General features: G+C 39.4%; 1 protein-coding gene across 4 annotated transcripts in view; it reads left to right on the forward strand.

Annotated features, from left to right (window-relative positions):
• trim2a (tripartite motif containing 2a) overlaps positions 1–19,743 on the forward strand; it is a 36,017-nt gene that overhangs the window by 1,036 nt on the left and 15,238 nt on the right. Inside the window, exon 2 of one of the 4 annotated variants that reach the window (XM_084401673.1) lies at positions 7,223–7,292. The exons of 2 other annotated variants lie outside the window; for them this stretch is intronic. The gene's annotated coding sequence lies outside the window, so the exon portion shown is untranslated. Of the gene's footprint in view, positions 1–7,121; positions 7,293–19,743 lie in introns of those variants that run through there. One more of the 4 variants, XM_084401675.1, reaches the window with a different exon arrangement.

Raw genomic sequence — 19,743 nt, forward strand, 5'->3', positions numbered from 1 at the left:
GTTAAGGTTGCTGCCACACACACATACACACACAGTTGTAATAGCAGTTATCTGTAACACTGCACTACTTCCAAGCCAGCAGTTTGTCTGAATCAACACATCATTTCAGACAAACATTGTGTATTATTGTTTGTCTTAACCAAAATTAGACTGTGATAGGAAATGCAGATTATAAACGAGATCATTTTGTCTTCTTGGGCTGTAAATCACACACACTGAAGCAGAGAGGCGTCCAGGAAGCTGATTGGCCCAGTGTCCTGGTTTGCATACAGGAAGGCAGTGGCTCATGATATTTTTAGTGGTACTAAAGACAGAATGTTGTCTTTAATTTAACACTGAAAGGAAAAATTAACCCTCCAAAAATGTTATCATAATGTATGCACCCTGCTGTTCGCAACCTGTGTGATTATTATTTATTTTTATCCTTTTTTTTTTTTTTTTTTTTGGTTGAACATAAAAGGAGAAATTAGAAAAAATGTCCTTGCTGTTTATTCCCATACAACTAAAGTGGTTATTGATTTATACTTTGTCCAAAAAATGACCATACAATTAGACAAGTTTTGTGTAGAAGAGATTGATGTTTAAGTTATTGTAAATCTGCTACAAAATATCACACATGCAAAAACAAATGATGTTCCTGCACAGTTTCCTGCACATCTCTTCCTCTTTTATTAATCATGTTGTCTAAGTGTGCTGCACTCACAGCTGTATGCAAATAAAGTTCTGCGCACTATTCTATCATGATTTAAATTGACACTTTAGCAGTTTTTAAGTATGGTTCATAGTTTCAGTATAATTAATTTTAGTATGTAGAGTATACAAATTGGTCATTTTGGACAAAAATGTACTAGACTTACCAATCTGTTTTAATGGAAATTTAAAGGAATTGTTCACCCAAAAATGAAAATGATCCTATAATTTACTCGCCATCAAGCCATCTTAGGTGTATATGACATTCTTCTTTTAGCCAAACACAATCTGAGTTATATTAAAACATATCCTTGCTCTTTCAGGTTTTATAATGGGAGTGAGTAGCGCCTGAGATTTTGAAGCCCAAAAAAGCACATCCATTCATCATAAAAGTAATCCATTCGGCTGCAGGGGGTTAATAAAAGCCTTCTGAAGTGAAGCGATGCGTTTTTGTACAAACATATTTATAACTATATTCACTGGCTTCCAGTAAAGGCCAGTGTTCAGGCAGAAGTGTACAGTAAAGGCTAGATGAGTTCAGGCAGAAGAGTGACCTCTGACCCGACGTATGACGTAGGATGTAGAATGTAGCATAAGCTTAGGTGAGAGTTAGGCGCCTCTATAAACAAATAGGGCTACAAACTCAAGCTTCTCTTCTCTTACAGTATATCGAAATCCTCCGACAAATTCTCGTTTTAGACTTCTAATTCGTGACTGATGTTTTGTTTTGCTCTATCGTCTGCGCTTCCGCGTTGTTCATCAATACGTCATGCATGGGGTCAGAGGTCACTCTTCCGCCGCGTCCACCGTTACTGGAAGCCAGTGATTATAATTTATAAAGTTATAAATATGGATATTTTTCTTACAAAAAGCATCGCTTCCCATCAGAAGGCCTTCATTGACACCCTGGAGCCGTATGGATTACTTTTATGATGGATGGATGTGCTTTTTTGGGCTTCAGAATCTCTGGCGCTACTCACTCCCATTATAAAGCTTGGAAGAGCCAGGATATTTTCATTTTTGGGTGGACTAACACTTTAAGGCTTTAGGTTAGGTTGTTGCTGAGGACAAATTGGTCAAATTATGTTTATTAGTTAAAACAGAGTATTTGCACAAGTATTTTGACTGTTCACAGATTTTTTATAACAAAGTTTTAAAGGAGGATTCTCAATTCAAGTTATTAAAATTGTCATCAATTGAATTGTTAATTATATTGGTAACTCAAAGCTCTTATAAATCAAGAAGACATATGGTAAAACATGACAGATATAAGCCAGATGTAAACCAGATCTTTCTACCCACTGCCCTCATTCTGAAATCATAGACTCAAAGGTTGTTGATATGATTCAGTTTCCATGGTTATTCTATTGAATGATGTGTCAACACTGTAGGGTAATTTCATTATCTTTTAGGTTCGTAAGAAATAGGAATTTAGCTAACCTGATTAAATAAACACAGTTGCCATTCCTCTTAAGAGTTATTGTAGGATGAATGAGCAGAATGTAGTTTTACTATTACTTTGTGGTTTCTCCTGTGCTCATTGTTGGATGTCACACATGCCCTGGTTGTGTGTGTGTGTGTTTGTCTGGGTTAAAGCCCTGATGAGGTGATTACTGCTGCTGATGAAACTGTTGGGGGAGGGCCGTCGACCCTGTGTGACATGGATGGTGATGGGCTGTGAATGTATGGCAAAGGTCAAACATGTCTATATGCTGTCTATGTGTGCACCTAATTTTCTTTCATATTTTTAGTTCTCTGAGGTGTAGCCTACTTGTTTGACTTGTTTGTGTATGTGTTTATTTATTTATATTTCCATTGCATTAATTGCATTTTGCAAATATTCCTGCAGTGTGACAGATGGATTTTTATAAGTACAAAATATTCTATGTAGCCTTTCAATTAATGAGGTCATAAAAGCTGCTGACTTATTAGTTATAAATGAATATATCTACTAGTGATGCACCAAAATGAATTTTTACTAAAACGCCAAAGCCAAAAATAAAGTTTATTTAATAATCAATTGATTAATCAAATTGTTTAATAATTAACACTCAAAAAAGAAAAAACGGAGTTGTACAAACAGTGCACATACAGCAGAATTATGTTTCTACTCCAATTTGTTGTTGTAAATATTTAAACAGTGGCTGTAATAAAAAAACATGTTTTCATGACATACAAACATACATTAAAGGTTGTATCAGTGATTTCAGGCCCCCCCAAAAAAATGATCACATTCATCTAATCTTTCCTAACGATCCGCTAGCTGCCCGCCCCATAAGCATGCCGTCAAAAAAACACGTCTCTGTAGGCAGCCTAGGCTCTGAGATCTGCACACAAAAACAGCTGGTTTCACCAACCACTCAAAACCAAAACAAATAGTGTTCCAACCAATCACCGACTGGGGGAGGGTGTTGTGAGGTTTTGTGCTCGTGTACGGCTGCACGCGAAGTCGGAGCTGAAGAAGAAGCTGGCTCATAACTAAATAAGAAATAAGGCATAAAAAATAACCGACGCCGTCACATAATCTATCATTTATGCAAAGATATGGTGCCCGCAAATATCATCAATAAGACAAGTAGGCCTATGTGTGTAAGGAAATATTGTTTCAAAACTGATTAAAATCGAAATCGTAATATTGCTAAAATAAATCCATATCACACAGCCCTATTTTACATCCTGTTTAATGAAAAAAGTGGGTTTTCACTTTGTCATATGATGTAAGTGAATCAAAGACAGTTTGTGAAACATTGATTATTATGTCCTATAATACAGTTGTTTTCACTTTTTGTATGGTTTGTTGGTTTGAATGACCCAACAATCTATGGCTTGAATCGCTCTTTTTTTTTTAACTCAAAAAAGTTAAATCGCTCTTTTTTTTAACTCCAGTATGCGCTTTCACTTTCTTTCTTTCTTTCTTTCTTTCTTTCTTTCTTTCTTTCTTTCTTTCTTTCTTTCTTTCTTTCTTTCTTTCTTTCTTTCTGTTGGTCGATAGATAGATAGATAGATAGATAGATAGATAGATACAGATAGCAAGTACTTGCACTAATGTACACAGCAATGGTGTAGTGTAGTGCATATTGTGCATTCTTACTGTTAACATGTATCTTTCCATACAGTAAGTGAGTGAGTACATCAAAATTGACAGTTGACCTTTTCCCAGGCATTGATACAACAGTGTTCCTCCCTCTTTCAGAGGCCCCAGGGCCGCCTCTTTGACTTCTCTGATGAGCCTCTACAAAGTCATTGATTGGTTGCTCTCCCTTGTTGTCTATCCTGCTGTATACTAACAAACTGCAAATGCTCACACAAATACTTTACATACAATAAATGGTCAACTGTAGTGGTTATACTGCAAAAATAATTAATTGGTTTTGAATAGTAGTTTAGATGTTGATACTTTACAAACACAATGTGTGCACCTGCACAAGGGCTGGGCAGTAATGTTGCATTAGTTGCCTGTCCAGTTTCAATCCTTTTCATCTAGCAACCTGTTACTCACATGACAGCAATCCAATCAATTCCCGATGTTAAAAATCTATTTCTGCCCTACATTCTAGAAGCCATTTTACTTTGATATACGTCACAATAAAGAGGGAAAATACAATCGTTTCATGTCAACTTTAAGATCAGTGAATTTAAATGGACGAGATCATATGCAAGTGAAAAGTTAATGCGAATTGCATTTTGAAAGGCTGCTACTTATGCTACTTAAATTGAAAGGTATGTCTAGATGAAATCTTTATTCAAAATAAGCTTAAGCATTTTGGAAATAGCCATGATCATGATTATCTTTTTGATTATCAAATTAGTACTTTGAGTTTGGAAAATGTGCCACTTAATCATGAAAAAAAGATGCCAAAGTGATATAAAAAATGTAAATCTACTGTACATTGAAAATAAACTAGTTTTATAACATAGTATCCTCCAGAGCTGGTCAAGGCAGCAGCATGGTAAATGTTATTATATTGGTTGCTTAGGAAGATGAAAAATCTAAATATATTTAGCTTAAATACTTACAGTAAAGTATATTCAACATTAACAATCAAATATCTGATTTCAGATCACTATAAGTATGGTCTTACTCAAATCCCTAGCCTACATTCTGCTGTAAGAAGAGGAATAGGTTTACTTTTCACTAAAACACAGAGCTTTGTTATGCTTTTGTTGTTTGGACTGATGTGGTCAAGGTCTTGGTATCACCATGGTCACTGGTCAGTACAATTGTGCGAATCCAATGTGGTCAATTGCCAAAGGCGGGTCATAAACAAAACAGCTGAGCTCAGTATCTGGAAAGCCCTGTGATGGGCTGGACTGTTTAGATCAACATCATCATAGCAGAGTAATGCTTTGCTATAGCTGAATTCTGAAGAAAACTAGGATTTCTCTCTGTAAGAGAGTGAGTAAACCCTACCATGAAATTTCTGTTTAAAGCAATGCATATTATAATGTGAAATATTGTCTTAATAATGATTAGTCATGATTAACTTTGCTTTTGCTTAAACCTACACTGTTAGAAAAATCTGTAGAAATTACAGTATTACTGGCAGCTACTTGCCAGTAACTTACTGTAGATTTAAATTGATGTTATTGACTGGCAACAATTTGTTCAAAATTAAATTAACATTAAACATTAACAAGTCTTTATCTTTACAGAATAAAACTAAAATAACAGCCTCATGCAAAGCATTATGGGAACCAAAATCTGAAGGAAAAACAGAAAAAGGTTGATGAAGATTTCTGGTTCCCAGAATGCTTTGCATTAGATTGTTATTTTATAGTTTTATTCTGTAAAGACAAAGACTTGTTAATGTTTAATGTTCATTTAACTTTGAACAAACTGTTGCCAGTAAATAGCATACATTTAAATCTACAGTAAGTTACTGGCAAACAGCTGCATAACTACAGCAAATTTTTTACAGTGTAAGGTATCAAAAAAGGTGTTGCTGTTAGGGTATATTAAATATGCATTTAATATTATTTTTGAGTGATTGAAAAATTAGAGCCACTTGTAAATTATAAAACTGTATATGAATTTGTCTTTCCTTTTATGCTTTTGTTTTCTTACACTTTAACTGATTGCTTATTTGTGTACAAACTTGGGTTCTTACAATAGCAGAATTTCAATAGTGGACTCAAAAAGCAATACAATTTCATGATAACAATTTTAACACCACAGAACTGATTATTAAATGAGTTACACTGGTTATATAATAAGTTAAAAACTGACAGTTAACCCAAAATGGAGAATTCTGTTATCATTTACTCACCCTGATGTCGTTCCGAACCCATAAGACTTTCATTCATCCTCAAAGATAGGCAGAGATTTCTGTACATTGAAAGTCCATGCAACCAAAACTTTCATGCTTCAGAGAGTTTATAAAGGCAGCGTAAAAGTAATCCATATGAATCGAATACACACACACACACACACACACTCACACCCACCCCACCCCCCCCCCCCCCCCCCCCCACACACACACACACACACACATACATATATATAATTGGGGGAAAAAAGTTGTCTTTTTGTCTATAAGGTATTAGACCTTAGATATATGCAATGTTTTGACACATACATTTTTATTGTGTGGAACAAAGCTTTTCTTTTCTTTCCATCCACATCCACTTTCATTATATGAAAAAATGGCTTGGATATTCTGCTAAATATCTCTTTTTGTGTTTCATACAAGAAAGAAAAATGTATAAAGGTTTGGAATGACTTAAGTTTTTTATTTATTTCATAGTTCATTTCACATTCCTTTAATCTGGTTTTGATCACATCTCTTAATTATTATACAAATTCATATTCATAAAGCTTTCATTCTTGGAACTGTATATGTTTGTTTATTCTAGCTGTGTGTGTGTTTTTCAGTCCCACAGCGTCCCTCTTATTCTGACTGCCTTACTGTGAGTCAGCACTAAGGATGCATGCTGACAAAAGCAGCTGTATCTCATTGGCTTGCGCTTTCTCATGTTCTCTCTCTCTCTCTCTCTCTCTCTCTCTCTCTCTCTCTCTCTCTCTCTCTCTCTCTCTCTCTCTCTCTCTCTCTCTCTCTCTCTCTCTCTCTCTCTCTCACTCACTCACTCACTCACTCACTCGCACACACACACACACACACTGACACTATTGCTTCTGCATCATTGTTCACTCTAATCTCCTAATGCCCTGTTGGCTGAGAAACAGACTCGCATTGGCGGCATCTGCACCTTCATCTACTCTAAGTCAGAATTACATCACAATCCCACAATGCTTTGCAAAGAGTACTGCAGTGAGTTAGCATTTAGAGAGAGTGAGTTGATGAGAGAAAAAAGAGGGAGGGAGGGAGGGAGGGAGGGGGGGGGGGGGGGGTGTGTGTGAATGTTTACATGCTGAATTTATGAATGACGTAGAGAGTGAACGAAAGAAAGGTGTGGCCTGATTAAAGATCCAGAGAGAGTGAGAGACCAGTAATCCTTCTCCTCATATGATAGTTTGAAATGAGCTGTCATCTGTTTTCTAGCTTAGCTGTGTTCAGATTTCCTCTCTTCTCAGTGCAGACGTGAAATGCAGTATTGCCGGGTATCAACATGTGGGATGGTGCCTTGAGAACAGCTGGTTGATGGTAGGTTTCAGCTGGAGCTCTTTCTGATATGCACTGTTGATGCTCCATTGATTCTCTTGCTGCTGGTAACATTTTGTCACTGGATGATAATACTCAATGACATTATGTTTTTACACGGTTATGTTGGCCAGAATGTAGGCTTCTTCTTTTATCTTGATACAGCAATGCTTCATTATTGCTAATTTGTGTGTGGAGAAAATGATATCTTGATATATATTTATATATATTTAGAATAATCTGTTCTTGATGCATCTTTAGGGTTGGCATAAGGACTACAGTAACTGCATTATGGTGTGACTTCTGGTGTGTAGTGTTAGCCAAAAATGATCTGTTAATTTATAGTGGTAAATCCCTGTTGTTATTCAGTCTGGTATTAAAATCAGATGTCATCTTTAGCATGCACTCTTTGATGTGACAGAAATTCTGCACAAGGCTTGCTTATATAAATATTATGTAACAGACCCAAGCAGGGATGGTATGCGGAAAATTACAAGGGCTTTATGAGTCTGGGAAATGTGTTTGTTTTAGAGTTGCCTGACTATTGTAATATATATACACCGGTAAACATAGACACTAATTGTTAAAATAGAAATATATTAAGTTGTGAGTAGTTAAGGGTCTACACAATTGTTGCCTTGAAAGTGAACTTCAGCTAATTATGTTGTCAACTTAGAGGGATAGTTTACCCAAAAATGAATACTTTGTCATAACTCAAGTTGTTCCAAACCTGTATGAGTTTCTTTCTTTTGTCGAACACAAAATATTATATTTTAAAGAATGTTGGTAATGAAACAGTTGACGGCACCCATTGACTACCAATGTATTTTTTTCCTTTATGGAAGTCAATGGCTACCGTCAACTGTCTGGCTACCAACATTCTTTAAAATAATCTTCTTTTGTGTTCAGCAGAAGAAAGAAACTCATAGAGGTTTGAAACAACTTGAGGGCTTAAAGGTGTCACAATGAGAGTCGTAGATCCAAATGCAAGTATGGCAGTTTATTGAGACAGTCAGGACAGCGATAATACTCCGACAGAATGTCACATCCACAAGGCTGGCAAACTCCAATAGAGAGAGAGATCCAATAATCCAATATAATAATCAATATAATAATCCAGCCACCACACACACAGACCCAGTACCCACAAACAAAATGAACACACGGATCCATGAACCGTGACAGTACCCCTTCCCCTAAGAGTGCCTCCTGGAACTCCCAGGAGAACCTACCTCCATCCATCCATCCATCTTCTTCCGCTTAGCCGGGGCCGGGTCACGGGGGCAGCAGTCTAAGCAGGGATGCCCAGACTTCCCTCTCCCTAGAGACTTCCTCCAGCTCTTCCGGGGGACACCGAGGCGTTCCCAGGCCAGCCGGGAGACATAGTCCCTCCAGCGTGTCCTAGGTCTTCCCCGGGGTCTCCTCCCGGTGGTACATGCTCCCTGCGGAGAAAGCTAATTTCGGCCGCCTGTATCCGGGATCTTGTCCTTTCGGTCATGACCCACAGCTCATGACCATAGGTGAGAGTAGGAACGTAGATTGACTGGTAAATCGAGAGCTTCGCTCTGCGGCTCAGCTCTTTCTTCACCACGACAAACCGGTACATCAACCGCATTACTGCAGAAGCTGCACCGATCCGTCTGTCAATCTCCCGTTCCATCCTTCCCTCACTCGTGAACAAGACCCCAAGATACTTGAACTCCTCCACTTGAGGCAGGAACTCTCCACCAACCTGAAGTGGGCAAACCACCCTTTTCCGACTGAGAACCATGGCCTCAGATTTGGAGGCACTGATTCTCATCCCAGCCGCTTCACACTCGGCTGCAAACCGTCCCAGTGCATGCTGAAGGTCCTGGTCTGATGGGGCCAGCATGACAACATCATCCGCAAAGAGCAGAGATAAAATCGTGTGGTCCCCAAACCTGACACCCTCCGGCCCCTGGCTGCTCCTAGAAATTCTGTCCATAAAATTATGAACAGAACCGGCAACAAAGGGCAGCCCTGCCGGACTCCAACATGCACCAGGAACAAGTCTGATTTACTGCCGGCAATGCGAACCAAGCTCCTGCTCCGGTCGTACAGGGACCGGATAGCCCTTAGCAAAAGGCCCCGAACCCCATACTCCCAGAGCACCCTCCACAGGATGCCGCGAGGGACACAGTCGAATGCCTTCTCCAAATCCACAAAGCACATGTGGATTGGTTGGGCAAACTCCCATGAACCCTCCAGCACCCTGGTCCAGTGTTCCACGACCGGGATGAAAACCGCACTGTTCCTCCTGAATCCGAGGTTCTACTATCGGCTGTATTCCCCTCTCCAGTACCCTGGCATAGACTTTCCCGGGGAGGCTGAGAAGTGTGATCCCCCTATAGTTGGAGCACACCCTCCAGTCCCCCTTCTTAAAAAGAGGGACCACCACCCCGGTCTGCCAGTCCAAAGGTACTGTCCCCGACCGCCACGCAATGTTGGCCATAGGCGCACACGACAATGAGAGACCTATCCCCGACCCGAAGGCGCAGGGAAGCGACCCTCTCGTTCACTGGGGTGAACTCCAACACATGGCGGCTAAGCAGGGGGGCTATAAGCAAACCCACACCAGCCCGCCGCCTCTCACCATGGGCAACTCCAGAGTGGTAAAGAGTCCATCTTCTCTCAAGGAGTGTGGTTCCAGAGCCCAAGCCGTGCGTGGAGGTGATCCCGACTATCTCTAGTTGGAACCTCTGAACCTCACGCACAATCTCAGGCTCCTTCCCCGCCAGAGAGGTGATGTTCCACGTCCCTTGAGCTAGTTTCCGTGTCCAGGGATCGGGTTGTTGAGGCCCCCGCCTTCAACTGCCGCCCGATCCACTAAGCACCGGCCCCTTACGGTCCCTCCTGCAGGTGGTGAGCCCACGGGAGAAGAACCTACCCGGCGATTGTAATCATCGATAAGGGAGTGATCCATGATGTCCCTAGTAGGAACCCAACTTCTCTTCTCCGGACTGTAACCCTCCCAGTCCATCAGGTTCTGAAATCCCCTCCTTCTCAAGTCCAGAATGCGATTGATCGAATAAGTGGGTTCCCCATCTACGAGTCGCGGCGGAGGGGGAACCGGGGCAGGCGGATTAATGTGTGAATGGAACACAGGCTTTAATTTGGAGACGGGATGAATTCTCCTGTACGCAGGAGGGAGTTCGAGGCGGACTGCCACCGGACTAAGAATCTTGGTGACAGTGAACGGGCCGATGAATTTGGGAGCTAACTTGTTACACAGAGTGGAGAGGAATGTTCTTGGAAGAAAGCCACACTTTTTGACCCACGACGTAGACGGGAGGCTTCGACCGGTGGCGATCGGCCTGAGCCTTCATATGCGCTCCCACCTAGAGGAGAGTCTCGCGGGCTCTACTCCAAGTGTAATAGGTGGCTGGTACCCTACGCTACACTAAAACGGAGATAGGCCCATGGATGACACTGGTAATGAGTTATGTGCGTACTCAACCCATGAGAGTTTCTGGCTCCAGGAGGAAGGATTCTGAGAAACCAAACATCGCAACACTCTCTCTAAACCTTGGTTGGCACGTTCGGTCTGGCCGTTGCTTTGAGGATGAAACCCAGAAGAAAGACTGACACTCACCCCCGAAAACGACAGAACTCTCTCCAAAATTTGGAAATAAATTGGGGACCCCTGTCACATGGCACGTTAGATAAATCCGTGTGTTCATCCTGAAACACAGAACAAGGCACAGAAGAACATGCAGACAATAAACAAGAAGCATGACAAGATTCACTCCAGGAGAAAACAGAATTCATACGGCAGTCAATATGCGGGTTATGGAGTACCAGCCAGGGATGACCTAGCACCACAAGAGCAGAAGGATTGTCAATCAATAGAAAGTCAGTGTTTTCTGAATGATTACCAGAGGTGATCAGTCTTAAGGTGACGGTAGAGTGTGTGACGGAAGGTAAAAGTTGACCATTAAGTGCAACCACAGAGATGGGCTGGGAGAGCGCCACCACTGGTATCTTGAGTTCAAGAGACAAGATACAAGATTAACATCCAAAAAATTACCCTCGGCTCCTGAGTTTACTAGAGTGCTGGCTTTTACCGGGCACTGCAGCACGATGTGACCGGCGGTTCCACAATATAAACATAGTCCCCTCTCTCTCCTCCTCTGCTTCTCCTGTGACGATAAATGGGACCTGCCCAGTTGCATGGGCTCAGGATCAGGAAGAAATGCCGTAGTTTTGCCAGGAGAATTAAAAACAGGATTGAGTGCACTAGTAGACCAACCTCGCGGTGACCGTGGACCTCGTTGACGTACTCTGGTATCCGCTTGAACCGCCAGATCAATAAGTTTATCCACCCCGACGGGTAATTCCAATGCGTAGATTTCGTCCTTTATGAACTCAGAAAGTCCATATAAAAACATGTCCCACTGTGCCTCAGCATTCCAGCCACACTCTGCAGCCTACGTTCGATTTCAATTGAATAGTCTGTTACCATTCGTTCTCCCTGTTGCAGCTCTGCAAGAAGACGCGCCGCGTATCTGCCAGAAGCAGCGCGTTCAAAAACCTTTCTGAGCTCATTAGAAACGGTTTGAAAGGATGCACAACACGGTAGTCTCTGCTCCCAAACAGTCGTTCCCCAGCTGCCCGTTCTTCCCGCAAGCAACGTAAATCACAAATGCTACCTTGGATTCCTCCATGGGAAATGCAGAAGGTTGAAGCGAGATGTATAATGAGCATTTGGCCAAAAAAGGACGACACAACTAGGGCTCACCGGAGTAGAATGCTGGAGGCGGAAGGCGAGGTTCAGTGGAACGAATGGTCTGGATCACCAGAGCAGGTGGATTAGCCGCGGCCTGGTGTTGAGTAGCAGCAGCCTCGATTCTTAATTGCTGTACCTGTTTAGTCAGTTCAGACACTTGGGTTATCAGCGCCTGAACAGCACGACCCGTGGCCATAGTCTGTTCCTCTTGTTGCTGATGACGAACATTGCACACTTTTCAGTGCCAGATTGCCTCTTATTTAACACAAATGAACATCAACTGGATATGTTTCATTTGCATTAGGTATATACGTGCAGCGAGATTCAAATTGATGGGGACAATATCAACCCTGGCAAAAAGTGTTGGGGACATGTCCTAACCGTCCCACCCGCTAACCGTCTCTCTCGCACTGTATGACGTGACCAACAACTAGTTGTCCAGTCCGGTTCCGTCACACAGGGGTTTTCTGAGAATGCGTCCTGAAAATGTACGGGTGTGAGTTCGGTTATAGAATGCAGTTGTCGCTCCCGTAAATAACCATACTGTGTGTAAACATAACCAAATTAAGGACTCAAATACTAGAGTGACAACCGTATTCTGCTGCTGTGTGAACTGTGCTATGTATCATTGTTTTTTCAGCATCTTCCACCATGATCTCTGTGATTTGACACCATGTCAAGTTAAAAATAGTTCACCAATTTACATCAAAACAATGGACCAATCAGATCAATATACAGATACATTTACATATTACGTATTAGGGTACTGCTGTTTTATTTGCAGCAGTGTATGGGAGTTAATTCACTTCCATTGTGTTCCGTTTAGCTGGTTTTAATTTAAGAAATTGTCCTACGTGAATGCCCCCTTATGCTCTGGTTCAGATATTCATGGCCTCCTTACGTCTCTCAACGTTGCTATGGTGATGTGTTCTCAGTGAAGCTCTTTTCCAGTAGAACGAGGGGGTGGATGCCCTTGAGGGATCCGCTCCAGCACTGTGGCTGTGTCCTGCTTCTCTCAGTCTCACTGATCTACAGTATTTGTGACATGCCCTACATTGCAAGCTAATCTGCACTATGTGAATCATATCTAATGTTTCTATTTTAGATGACAGTTTGTGGATGTTTTCTCATAAATTGCTTGTTACATCTCTAATGCCAGTGTCTTACTAGTCATTTTTTTCCCAGCTGATATTCATTTGTAATATGAGCAATTGTATGATATGTAGAGCATCTTGTTATATGCATAGTCGGGAACATCCCAAGGTCTGACAGATGATCCCACAATTTACTCTTTTCATTAGTTCTTCTGATGGTTATCAGTGATATCCTACTTCCTCCGTATTTCCTCAACGCAACTGGGCGAGTCAGATTTATGAAAACTAAATAGGCATCGATGATGTGTAAATGTGGGTTCATGTGTTCATGCGTTCAAATGCACACGTCAGACATTTGCAGAAGTACAGAACAAACGGTTTGCAGCTTAGTTTCAACTGTGGAGAACGTTTTTTGTGTTATTTAACTATTATTTATAAACTATTAGTAATTTATTTTTATGCTGTGTATTTTTTATTTTTTTTTACCTGTGTGCTCTTGTCATTTTTTATTCATTTATTTATATTTCAATATAGTTTTAATTAGTTTTGTATTTCCATTTTAGTAATTTTAGTACTACAACTTTGAACTGTACTAATGACTGTACTAATGACTTTGCACAAATTTGCCAAATTTAGTATTGGAATTAAGAACTGGGCATAAATGGTTTACATGTAACATGAAGCTCACACTGTAGCTACAGTATGCGTAAAAAGGCAGTGTTATTGATTTCAAGAAGAGCTTAAGATCATCAGGGTCCAAGAAGAGTGTTGGAGGCAGAGCCAACGGAAAAAACACACAAACACTTTGCCTTAAAGAAAAGAAAGATGATACTCTACACAGGAAATGATAGCAATTACAGAACAAATGGGTTTGAGTGGAACCATGCTGGCATTGTGGTAATCTGAAGCATTTTAATCTTAGAGCATAAAGTCTAAATTTTCCTCATCATTGAGGGCAGACTGGATAAGACAAGCTGTCTGTCTTTAAATAATACATTTTAGGACTTTTTATCACTGTATTTGTTTTCATGATAAGGTATGGTAAAGTTTTTTTTTTTCATACTAACCATCTATCTACGATGAGAGGGTGTTGCTTTGCTAAACTGTAGACTTAAATAGATTTCCCAATATGTAAGAGATTTGCATTTCACTCTAAAATGATTACCTTATACGGCATCCAGTGCAGACAAACCCATCAATTTTCTCTTTATGAGCTTCCGTAACCCACACCAGAGTATAATTTTCAGTCAGTTATGTAGATATTGTCCTGAAGCCTGTCTTTAGAGTTTGACTTTCACTGAGCACGTTGTGGTCAGTGGATCGAAACACAGAAGCATGATTCTGCTCTGCTCAGCAGTGAGGACATCTGGCCTGCTCTTCTGCTTGGCTTTTTGCATTGTGTGCTTTAAAACAGACAGCTTTTAAAGGCTGAATGAAATATTTACTGCTATGACTCTTTCTGTTTTAATAACATCTTAGGGGTACTGTAGAATGCATCTCTTAAAAATAAAAATAGATATTTACAAAACTGGTGAGAGCCTTCAACCTGCACTGCAACAAGACAACCAAGCTTTTTTAAAAGTATCCTTTAAAATGCAGATATTTTGCCTTCATTTTTACTATGTAAAAAAGGAACAGCTAAATCATTACTAATTAAGCCCAGTTCCAAGTCGTCTAAGTTGTCGCTAGATAAGCCTGGTTCCAAGTCTGCGTTGGTTAAGCCCAATTCCAAGTCTTTACTGATTAAGCCCAGTTCCAAGTCGTCTAAGTTGTCGCTAGATAAGCCTGGTTCCAAGTCGGCGTTGGTTAAGCCCAATTCCAAGTCTTTACTGATTAAGCCCAGTTCCATGTCATCTAAGTCATCGCTGGATAAGCCCGGTTCCAAGTCAGCGTTGGTTAAGCCCAGTTCCAAGTTCTGCATCACACATCTTTTTTTTTTTTATTACTTTATTTAAATTTTCTTAAAGACAACTCACACGCACAATACCACCAAAACAGTAACTATACATGAATATAACTAAATATACTTTTTAAGCAGTACCATTGTACATGCTACTTTGAGCTAGGTACTTACAGCTTTTAAATGAGAACATCCATCCCCCCTCCCCCCACACTATTGCAATGATTGTAAAAGGTTTCTTCAAGTGCTCTACAAACAAAAACACTTTGTACATGGGCAAAGAGTGAACATGCACAATATTTTATCCTGGTGAACGGCAACAACAGAAATTAAAATAATGTATTATCAGACAGTTAAATTAAAGGAGATGTCAAGCAAAAAATAAAAAAAAATTCCGTGTGCCTTCTGACATTTTACACATACATTTTATGCAGTTTTGACTTAGAATAATGAAGCCTATGAATTACCTTGAACTGAATAAAATTGTGTCTAGCATTCATAGAACATGTATGTATGTTTCTCAAGCACTCATCCCACGTTTTCATGAATGTTAAAACCAATTTCCTCCTCCCAGTTATGTTTTATTTTCTCTGGGTTATTGTCCACATTTTCTAGCAGTAATTTGTAAAAGTTTGACACACTACCACTCATACCAGGGTGTACATTAACTGCGTCATGCATCTTTCTTCTCGGATTTAGCTCATGCAACCCCTGACAGCTGTCATGTAAGGTTCATAATAGTTAATATTTAACACTTAATAATTTATTAACACATTTAATAACAAATTACATTTTTAGCAAATCTTAAAATTAATAGGCCTTGATTTTTCATACTGTACATTTTAAAGTTGCAATGGCAAAAATTACTTGTAGCTTTAAAAAATGTATTTTATTTTTGATTATTATTATTAATTGTCTTGTTTATTTACAAACTTCTTTACTAATTACTTACTACACAAATTAGTGTAGAATTTACTATACTATCAGCCATAACATGGAAATAATTATTAGCTTATTATCATATCGGTCAGAATAAAAAAATTGGCGTATCCCTAATCTTGTGTGTGAATCAGTATGTCTTATTACATTTTGAACATATATGAACATATATATACTTCACATTTATTTATTTTGAATCCAAATTAGCACACAGAAAAAGGAAAAAAACACACAATTGATCATAAGGAGCCTATAATGCAGTGCTGCAATACCACATATCCAGAGTTAACCAGTAAACATTTTATTTAATATTGTGCTGTAGCTGTGACATTGCACTCAGATCAGGTCACTGTCCACTGTCAGTCATGGCTCATGTTTTACCCTTTAAATTATTCATTTGATCTATTTGTCCACTGACAATAAGTTATGACAGCATGCTTTAATTACTAGTCAAGTCAAGTCAAATCACCTTCATTCTGTTTCAAAGCAGCTTTACAGTAATAATAGGAAATTGAAGTAACAGAGATTGTTTTGAATAAAGAATAAAGTTATTGTCCAGCTAAAGTTAGTTTTGATCGACTCACTTCCGTTGCAAAGATCATTAGTTATTAACTTAGGGGCCGCTTACACAACACCGTTCTAACAGAAAACCCTTAACGAGCTCCGGCCTGCTCATTCGCACAACAACAGTGCCTGGTGGCACGAGAACGCAAACTTTGAAATAGGTTCCAAGGTGCAAGCCTTGAAGAAAAGAAATCTATATATATATATACTGTATATATATATATATATATTTTTTTTTTTTCTGCGCAAGCTTTGAAAACGCAAACCTGTGAAAATGCTGATGACGTGCACATGCGTATTACATGTTTAGTCTATAGGTATGCACGTTTGAATATATATGTGTGCAGGCGTGTTGTCTTTCTTTACAAATTGACCTAAACAAATTACTTGTCTGATCTTAAAAATGTATAATACAGAATTATTTATCGCTTCCGAGTAGCAATGTGAACCGGAACTATTTTGCCAACGTTTTATCTGTACTGAGGTAAAGGGAAGGAGAAGGGGGCCTTCACAGGGGAGAGACTAGTTGACACTTCAGGACTGCGTTGTCGTCGTGTCCAGGCGCAGGTCCTTCATCAGATCTGGATACGGCCTGGATCCGGCGGACTGCGGTAAACCTTGGGATAAACAGAGAGACTAATATTAGCATAGACGCCATTCTTCTTATGATGTAACGAGTACATCAGGATTTATGTGAAGTGTTCCCGGTTCCGGCTGACCTAATCTATGCAGCCTAACATTGCATTATAGAAGTTTATAATGTGTTATGTGTAATGTTAGGTCAAAGAGATGTGTTTTTAGTCTAGATTTGAACTGACAGAGTGTGTCTGCTTCCCGGTCAATGTTAGGAAGACAGTTCCAGAGTTTTGATGCTCAATAGGAAAAGGATCTACCGCCAGCAGTCGATTTTGATATTCTAGATATTATCAACTGGCCGGAATTTTGAGATTGCAATAGACGTGAAGGACTAGGCTATAATGCGTTAAGAGCTCACTCAAGTACTGGGGAGCTAAACCATTTAGTGCTTTGTAAGTAATCAGCAATATTTTAAAATGTATACTATGTTTAATAGGGAGCCAATGCAGTCTTGATAGAACCGGGCTAATATGGTCATACTTCCTGGTCCTGGTAAGAACTCTAGCTGCTGCATTTTGGACCAGCTGTAGTTTATTTATTAAGTGTGCAGGGCAACCACCCATAAGAGCATTACAATAATCTAGCCTTGAGGTCATGAACACATTAACTAATTGTTCCACATTTGTCATTGAAAGCATATGACGTAATTTAGATATATTTTTAAGATGAAAGAATGCGGTTTTACAGATACTAGAAACGTGACTTTCAAATGAAAGATTGGTATCAAAGAGCACACCCAGGTTCCTAACCGATGATGAAGGTTTGACAGAACAGCCATCAAGTGTTAGACAGTATTCTAGGTTATTACGTGACGAAATGTTTTGTCCAATAATTAGAATCTCTGTTTTTTCAGAGTTAAGTAGTAGGAAATTACTAGTCATCCAGTTTTTTATATCAGCTATGCATTCTGTTAATTTTGTGAATTGGTAAGTTTCGTCAGGGTGTGAAGAAATATAGATCTGAGTATCATCGGCATAACAGTGAAAACTAATGCCATGCTTCCTAATGATATCTCCCAAGGGTAGCATGTACAGAGTGAACAGCAATGGTCCTAGTACAGAGCCTTGTGGTACTCCATACTGAACTTGTGATCAATAAGACATCTTTTCATTTACTGCTACAAACTGATAACTGATACTGATAAGTATGATTTAAACCATGCTAATGCAATTCCCCTAATCCCAACAAAATTTTCGAGTCTATTTAAAAGAATGTTGTGGTCAGTAGTATCAAATGCAGCACTAAGATCGAGTAACACTAATAGAGAGATACAACCACGATCAGATGATAAGAGAAATCATTTGTGACTCTAATGAGAGCAGTCTCAGTACTATGGTACGGTCTAAATCCTGATTGGAAGTGGAAATCCTTGCAGATACCATTTCTTTCTAAAAAGGAACATAGTTGTGAGGATACTGCCTTTTCTAGTATCTTTGACAGAAAAGATAGATTTGAAGTCGGCCTGTAATTGACTAATGCTGTAGGATCAAGTTTCGTTTTTTTAACAAGCGGTTTAATCATAGCCAGCTTAAACGTTTTTGGTACGTATCCTATGACAAAGATGAATTAATGATATTAAGAAAAGGATCTATGACCTCTGGAAGCATCTCTTTCAATAGCTTAGTCGGTATAGGGTCTAACATACATGTTGTCAATTTAGATGATTTAACGTATTTAGAGTATTCTTCCTCTCCTATAGCAATGAATGAATCAAATTTTCCTCAGGGAGACTACAATGCACTGTCTGATGCGATACTGTATTAGACGGTTGCATAGTTATAATTTTCTCCCTGATATTATCAATCTTGTAAGTAAAGAAGTTCATAAAGTCATTACTCCTGTGCTGCTTGGAAACGTCTGGGGTTGAAGCTTTATTTTTCGTTAATTTAGCCACTGTTTCAAATAAATATATAGAGTTCTAAGCTATCTGGGATGCTGAGGAGATTAAACTGATCAGGAATGTTATTAATAAAGCAATCTTTAGGAGCAGAAGTGATAGGTCTAACATTATTTGTAACACGGAGTCGGCTTTGAAGCCTTGGCTAAATGAAGTATACACGAGACTAGATACTGATCTGAGATGTCATCACTCTGCTGCAGAATTTCAACGGCATCAACATTGATTCCATGTGATAATATTAGATATAGAGTATGATTATGACAATGAGTAGGTCCTGACACGTGTTGTCTAACTCCAATAGAGTTCAGAAGAATGTCTTAAATGCCATTCCCAATGCATCTTTCTTTTTCGTTATCTACTTGTATATTAAAATCACCAACAATTAGGACTTTATTCTGCAGCCAGTACTAACTCAGTCTGGTGCCCCGGTGGCCTGTATACAGTAGCCAGCAAAGATCTCAAACGTGATTTATCATTTACATTAGATAGTGTTACATTAAGCACCAACACTTCAAAAATAATTATATTCAAAACAATTCTCAGTAATTCTGAAGATATTATTATAAATTACAGCAACACCTCCACCTTTGCCTTTCAGACGAGGCTCATGTTTATAACAATAATCTTGGGGGGTGGACTCATTTAAAGTAATTTAATCGTCTGGTTTTAGCCAG

This window comes from Rutilus rutilus, assembly GCF_951802725.1.
Source record: "Rutilus rutilus genome assembly, chromosome: 2".
Lineage (NCBI taxonomy): Eukaryota > Metazoa > Chordata > Actinopteri > Cypriniformes > Leuciscidae > Rutilus > Rutilus rutilus.